Here is a 7,574-nt window from a genome sequence, read left to right as displayed (position 1 = left end):
AAGTGACACTGGGATTCCTAGTGCCCCAAGAAAAAGAGAAGAAACAGAAACAAGAGGAGGAAGAGGAGAGGGGTTGAGGAGAAGAATAAATTGATGATGAGAAAGAACGTATGCCAGTGAAGAGTTGGAAATGGAAAAATTGACAACTTGAGCCGATGTGTTAGGCCTGATTAGAAATTTCATACTAACTTCTAAAAGAGAAAAGAACAGAAAAAGAACGTAAGTATCTCTTGGTCTTGGTTTCTTATAATAAGGATGGTGTGTTTTGCTTTTATTCACACTGCATAAATATGTGCTCTTTCACCTCGCTCTATTTTTCACTCTGTGTTGATAGTATATAATGGTTTTCTTCTTCCCTCTGTGTGGTTAACATATTATGTTCCTTTCCTTCTTCCCTCTGTGTTGAAAATGTATATTGGGTTATTTTTGTCTCCTTCCCGTGTGTGGATGGTAGATTTTGGGTTTGTTTTTTCCCTTCCGTCTGTGTTGCGTGTGTATGTGTTTGTGTGCACGCCTACGTTTCGTTTGATATTTGTTTGCGTGTAATTATGCGCGCGTACATTTGTTTGTGTGTATGTATTTGTCTTTGTTTATCCCTATAAAACTTCCTTTATCCCTATCAAATTCATTTCACCTACCTACCTACAGTAGCGCATATTCAGGTCAGCCACTTCTAAAACTGTTTCCATTGTTCCCGTAGTGTCCAGTACAGTGACGTCACTGAAGCTGGAAAGTTTGAGACTATAAATATAGACTTGGGTTTTCCACAGGTTGTATCTATAAATAGATACCAAGGCTTTTAAACAAGAACGTCACAAATGTTGAGGCTCTAAATATATAGTGGGTTTTTCCAAAGGGATTTCCCACACGTTGTAGCTTTAAATAGATAGTGGGTTTTTCATGGTAATTTCATTAGGTTATTGGCCCGGTATTCTCCATGCTAAATTTCCATTGACACCAGAGTTTCCCACGACCTTTCAAAAACCCTTGAGGCTAGAGTTGCCAACGACCTTTCAAAACCGTTTGAGGCTAGAGTTTCCCACGACCTTTTTGACTGGGATTTCCATTGAGGCTAGGGTGCCCCCAATAACTGCTTCTATCTGATAACATTGTAATTGTCTTTTACCATTGTGTTGCAAATATAGCAAGTGTATTCATATTTCGGGTTAATTGAAACTGCAAATTTAACATTTAAACGCATATCTTACTATATCCATATATCACTCATTTTAGTATGTTTGTTACCAGAATGTGGTTACGAACACAGGATGCAAGCAAGTAAACAGTGATGAAGATTGTACAGATTAACTTTGATCAGCAGTCCTTTTTATTCTTATTTAAGCATTATAATTCACGTGAAATTGTTCTTTGACTTGTTTAGGTGCTGCAGATACAAGACTGTTGACGTAATCGTGAAAGTTGACATGTTAAAAGAAAGCGCTTGTGAAATTAATTGATATCGATGGTTTTAATAAATTCTGATAGAGTTTAAAATAATATGCTATGTAAGCGCGAATTAAAATTGGCGGGGATTTTAACGTGGTGGGAACTAAATGTAATTTTGTGCTGATTAAGTGTAAAATGGAGTGTTTATTGACGTGACATGTTTGACAAACTAATGTGTATAGAAATTAGTTTGCGCTCTAAGGAGCTGACTTTATAAGCATGATTGACTAATTTCTACGCCAATATAGTTTTGAACAAGAAACGTTTGTGCTGTATTTCAAGAAATACTAATTATTATTTCTTGCATTTTGCAATAGTCTTTGGAATGTTGTCGTTAAGATTATTACAACAAGAAAGGAAAACAATGTAACAATGTTGCGTATGGAAGAACTGTACATGCTGCATCGCTGACGCATGTACACATGCTTCGTTTTACTGGGGAAAATATGTTATTAGAATGTAAAGGAATATGCTGCTTGAAAAGGAATGAAAAATATGCGAAGACCAAATATTGTAAATAATTTAAATTTTAAAATTAATATGTAAATAATAAGCTCATGTTAGCAAATTCAATGTACTATTATGGAATATGCTTTAATATTTGCATCTTACAGGCACAACTCTGGTTTCTCTTGAAGAACTGGATGATAGGACAAACATCAGATCCGAAAGTATAGTTCTGCAATTCGTGGTGAATTGGGTTTCGTTTTAATGGAGATTTCTGTAGGTACATTGCATATAATTGTTTGTCTTTTCATATCTTTAAGAAGAGGTTTAGAAAATAATTCTTTATGTACGTCCATGAGGAATAATATATCAGGTGAGTTTAAAAAACCTTTCGAGAGGTTTTCGTAACTGTCTGATGTGCAATATATAATTATATATACCACTTTCATTTCGCACATGCGTATTTATAAGCGCATACTTATGCGTCCAGCAGTTGATCATTCCATTAAAAGATTCTAAAAGTAATGAATAATTTCCAGCTTTAAGTCAATAATTAAAAAGGAACGTAAGACGAAAATACACACCTATTCACCGTTTAATCTAATTTTCGAAAGGAAAGTAAAGAAGACTGTTAAACAGTTTCATCAAAATCCTTGCTGCTTTTAACGTTCTCTCCACCAATAAAGCAAAGGAAAGGCAATACTATGAAGGAGTGAGAAAGAAGAAAAAACTGAGTTGGATGAAAACATTGAGCTTTATTCCAAAACATGGAATAATCAAAACGCAACTATTTTGTATCAGGAGCAGAGACCTGGATAACCACCAAGTCGACCGTAAAGATGGTTCAAACCTTCATCGACAGTTGCCTAAGAATTATCCAGATCCGCTGGCCAGACACCATCAGTAATGCTAACCTGTGGCAGAGAACCTCACAGCTTCCTGTAGAAGACGAGATCAAGAGAAGGTGGGGTTGGATAGGACACACCTTACGTAAGCCGCCAACCAACATTACCAGACAGGTACTGAGGTGGAACCGTCAAGGCAAGCGGATAGGGGGCCGACCAAGAAACACCTGGCGACATGACCTTGAGGCGAACATCACTTGGCTGGGTCACACCTGGAGTCAGATCGAAGGGATAGCACAGTACAGAAGTCTCGGGCGATATTTTGAAGGCGGCCGATACCCAGGCAGGGGTGTCGGGCAAAACTGAACTGAACTAAAGAAAGAAAGAAAGAAAGAAAGAAAGAAAGAAAGAAAGAAAGAAAGAAAAGAAAATAAATAAATAAATAAAGAAAGAAAGACAGAAAGAAAGAAAACCGGAAAGTTAAATGACGAAAGGAAGTAAGGAAGGAAAGAGAGAATGAATAGCTATTTGTATTAAATACAATTATCAACGTTGTTTAAAGAAATGCATTTATTGGATAGCGAAGTACAAAACGAAAAGATTATTTAAATAAATATTCCAATTCACTTAACTACTTGAAAATAATGCTAACAACAATATGAAGCAATTACAAGTTTCCAAGTCACTTTAGACACACATTATAGACTTATGTATGTGTGACTAGATATATATCATGTTTTATCAATACATGAACAATAACATTATATTTTTCCTTGCATTATGCACACGTGGATCAGGTGAATAAAACAAGGCTATAAATGTTTGTTTTCTTCCCACATCCTTTTAATAAAGCCTTACATGTTTATTGTCTCCTATTGGTAAATTGTTCTTGTTGATCACTAACCCTGCAGGTCTATTCAAAGACATATCGTCATCGACTGTAGTTAATAGGCTGAAATAACATCGTAATGAAACTATATCCATATGTGATAAGATATCGATCACAGATATAGGGGGTGGGGGAGCGAGAGGTTCCCTTAGAGGAAATGATCATTATTAAATACATTTAGATAATAAATGGATGAACGTTACATCACGTTTTATTAAATATAGAACGATACACGTGATACAGCTATATAGCGACCTTTATTTACGTCAAGTATAGTTAAGGGTTTACTTCTCCTGCAATAACAACAAGCATATCTCAAGGTAATAAAACTAAGGTAGTATGTAAAATGTACTGTTTATTATCTTCATTTTGTTTCAGAGAACACGGGCCATTGAAGGAAACTGGTAGTGTAGTTTTGTTTTAATTTGCAATCTCCTTTTTAGTTGAAGTTATATAAATTACGTCTGTTGACACGCATATCACACACAAGCGGGAATTCGTTCCCTCCCCCCCCCCCCGAAAAAGTATGCACTTACTCTCTGGTTCACTCTCCATGCGTGTATCTTTTCAACTGATGCTACTTGTATTCGAAGTTATAACTGACATGTCAAATGGACATGCATGCCTACATATAACCATACATTTCTTCACCTATCAGGTGAAACATTACAGCATTGAATTTTTTTTTATTTTACAGTATTTTGGGATACAGTTTCCTACCGGACGGATTGGAATAGCAAGAAGTAGGTTATAGTTTTGAACAATTTTGACATGTTTTCTATCAATCGTACATCTTGGAAACATTTAAATGAATATTACACCTTCACTTTTGGGAGGGATTACAGATTAAAATTTAACTTGACGAAAGGGATTGAAAAGTTCAAATTCTAAGTTACCAAGTATCATTTACTTCAGAAATCTCATCAGATTTAATAGTCTGTTCGTATTGTAAATAATGTAAAGCTTCACATTAAGCACAAATTAAATAAACAAATCTCATAACTTAATGGTTATAAATATTATAGAAAGGAAAGCGAAATTATGTCCACATTTCCAACAACAACACTAAAAAAATGCATCATGATGGTTTCAGTACGGGATACAGAAGAAATTAATAAGTCTCAATGAGTACGGATATAGTTAAATCACGTGACAGTTTTACATGCCCTATTGAAGAACTGCCTACATTATTTTTTAAAATACGGACACATCATATTTTCAGTTAGTCAGCAGATATTCGAAGTCATTTCCTTGAAGCAATCCCTACGTCACCATAATTAATACTAAGCCATGTGGTTCCGGGATCTTTTGTATAAATAACAATTTAGCGTGGACTCAATGGTATTCAATCTCAATTGTTGCTGCTAAAACAAAGAAACGATGTCGAAGGCATCCATCTTTATAGTTTTTCTCGTATGCAGTCTGATGGTCGTCCACTTCACTGCAGCTCAAGGTAACTATGATCTTAATGATTCGACTATTCCATGATTTTGAGGCGTCTTTTTATTACCATAATTATCATCTTCATTTATCTGGCTATCGTTACATTTACATTGCTGTAAGAGAAGTAAATAGTTAAACCAGTATGAGAATTCAAACGTTTCAAACTTGATATATCGTTGCTGATAAATCAGGTGCAAAACAGTAAAGAGGGATACACGAACAGAATCCAATGTCACATCTAGAGTCGGTTTAATAAATTTAGGTTTTCTTACTTGTTGCTTTTGTTTGTCTTTAATTTGTTCTTACTCTTCTTCTGCTTCTTATGATTTGTCTTCTTCATCGCCTCCTTATATAATTCTTATTCTTCGTTGTAGTAGTATTTTCTTCTTCTTCTCCTTCTTCTTCTTCTTCTTATTATTATTATCATTATTATTATTATTATTATTATTGTCAGGTCTGTTCCCTGATAACTGTCCATGCCGGCGGTACTGTTTAAATGGAGAGAGGCAAGCTGGACCATGCGGAATTTATGACCCTTATGGAAGCAATACCAGATCTGTTAGATGCTGTCCTATATATTACTGAAACTAAAATCTCTATGGTAAGCAACCTGGCTTTTTCTTTCAACCTTATTGCAGTATTGGCACAGCACGCTTCCTACAACTGATAACACGCTTCTTTAAAACAAATTCAAGAGAACCTGTTTAAAGTATCCAAATCTTGATTTACCGCCCTTGCCGATAAGCCATTCGTCGTTTTGAATCTGTTCAAATAAGCTTACATGACCTTAATAATGTACTCCTGGAGTAGATTCAAAATTATTTACATAAAATGAGTTTTGGATTTTGTAGCCTAAAGTAACCACTGTGATTATTAAACCCATGATAATACAAACAGTAAACTTGTTTTTACACCTTTTGCTAAGTTTTTGTCTTGTATTGAATACAGGTGCCGTTTAACTGGCGTTAAACCTCCCCTCTTTATGAATGGACAAGACATATAGTATCAGCCTTTCTTGTGTGTTTTAAGTGTATTTATATCAATTGTACATATGGTGTAGGTATTCATGTTTCAGGTAACATTTCGATTCATATTTTCTTCACATTTATGCATGCTTATTATTAATATATGGTTACAAATAGAGGATGCGATTAAGTTAAAGCGAAAATGTCCTTTTCTTCTTTCAGATGACACATTCAAAATCCTTGATGTAGCTGTGAATATTGAAAAGTGAAAATAAAGCGCTTGTGAAATAAATTGAATCTCTTTTTCTTCTCCTTAATTAGTTCCAAAACAGAATAAAGTAATACTGTCGTATAAAATTATATCAACCATTTTCTTTGAAGCTGTAAAGGATTGTGAGAAATTTGCTCATTTGTATGTTTCCATTGTATGGAATTCTCTTCTTCTGTCTTTTTTGCTGTATCTGGGAACGAGATTAACGGATATACGTTTCAGACATTTTTTTTCTTTGGTTTCGGAGACCTTTCGATATAACGTAATGTTGCCCAGTATTCAGCACTTTGTGGCAATTTAGAAACTCATTTAAAGTTCAAATGATATAGTCGTAATTACTGTCCCTTAAGTATCTGTTTAACTATTACGCTTGCGTGGTTTATGGAACAAACCTTCCAGTTTCATTAAAGTAACCACTCGACCATCAATTTAAGTATTTAATTAAGCATGGATTAAAGTATACATCGCAAGTGGTGGCATTTCTTACCATGCTTTGAATCTTGACATGACTCTGTGTTTTCCTTATTTTTTCTGGACTTTTTAAATGTTCAATACAAGATTTTACACCCTCTCTCTCCCCTCCCCTCCTTCAGTCTCTTTTTCATTCTCTCTCTCTCTCTCTCTCTCTCTCTCTCTCGCTCTCTCTTTGTCTCTCGTATGCTCCCTCGCCCCGCCTCTCTCTCTCTCTCTCTCTCTCTCTCTCTCATATAGTTTTACCTTGCATACACCAGCTTTATCTGAGAACTCATAGTCAAACATACTCTATTAAATTTTATTCTGAACCACAACGTATCGGTGATTAATTCCGTGAAATGCCTTTAAACTGCCAGCCGTTACAAACAGTGTTACTACATTATCCAAGTATCAGAAGCGGCCAATTTCATCCAAGATCAAATTTGCAACATTAAATGTGTGTGCAAGAAAGGTTCATACGACATAAAACAGAAGAAATACGCTAGAGGATATATAACAAATAAGTTAGAAATTAAACACGAGATGTCAATAAAAACGTTGGGCGGGTCAATGTATCCATCTTATATGCTTTCCTTACAGATATAGAGAAGAGGTGCCAAGTAAGGGCTCAAATGACAGTTGTCCAGGACAATAGGAAGGTTAGAATATTGATTATTGTGTGCGCCTAGCATCGTGGTTGATAACATGTAACGCAGCTGTCGTGCTAATAATGTGTTGCCTTTTCATTTCTCTAATCATGGGATAATGGAAAGAAAAACATTTGCAGTTTAGAGATGATAATATATCGGAGGACT

At 35.2% G+C, this 7,574-nt stretch overlaps 1 long non-coding RNA gene across 1 annotated transcript; it reads left to right on the top strand.

Annotated features, from left to right (window-relative positions):
* The first annotated feature begins 4,355 nt into the window (after window positions 1-4,355).
* LOC149801468 (uncharacterized) lies at window positions 4,356-6,327 on the top strand. Its single transcript, XR_016420463.1, has 4 exons — window positions 4,356-4,370; window positions 4,850-5,080; window positions 5,525-5,671; window positions 6,258-6,327. It is a non-coding gene; the product is annotated as an uncharacterized LOC149801468 (long non-coding RNA).
* Window positions 6,328-7,574: the final 1,247 nt, after the last annotated feature.

The sequence above is a fragment of the Sinohyriopsis cumingii genome, chromosome 4 (genome assembly GCF_028554795.1).
Source record: "Sinohyriopsis cumingii isolate HCF-2022 chromosome 4, ASM2855479v2, whole genome shotgun sequence".
Classification (NCBI taxonomy): Eukaryota; Metazoa; Mollusca; class Bivalvia; order Unionida; family Unionidae; genus Sinohyriopsis; species Sinohyriopsis cumingii.
The sequence above is the reverse complement of the archived record's forward strand: the minus strand, read 5'-3'. Positions and strand labels throughout refer to the sequence as shown.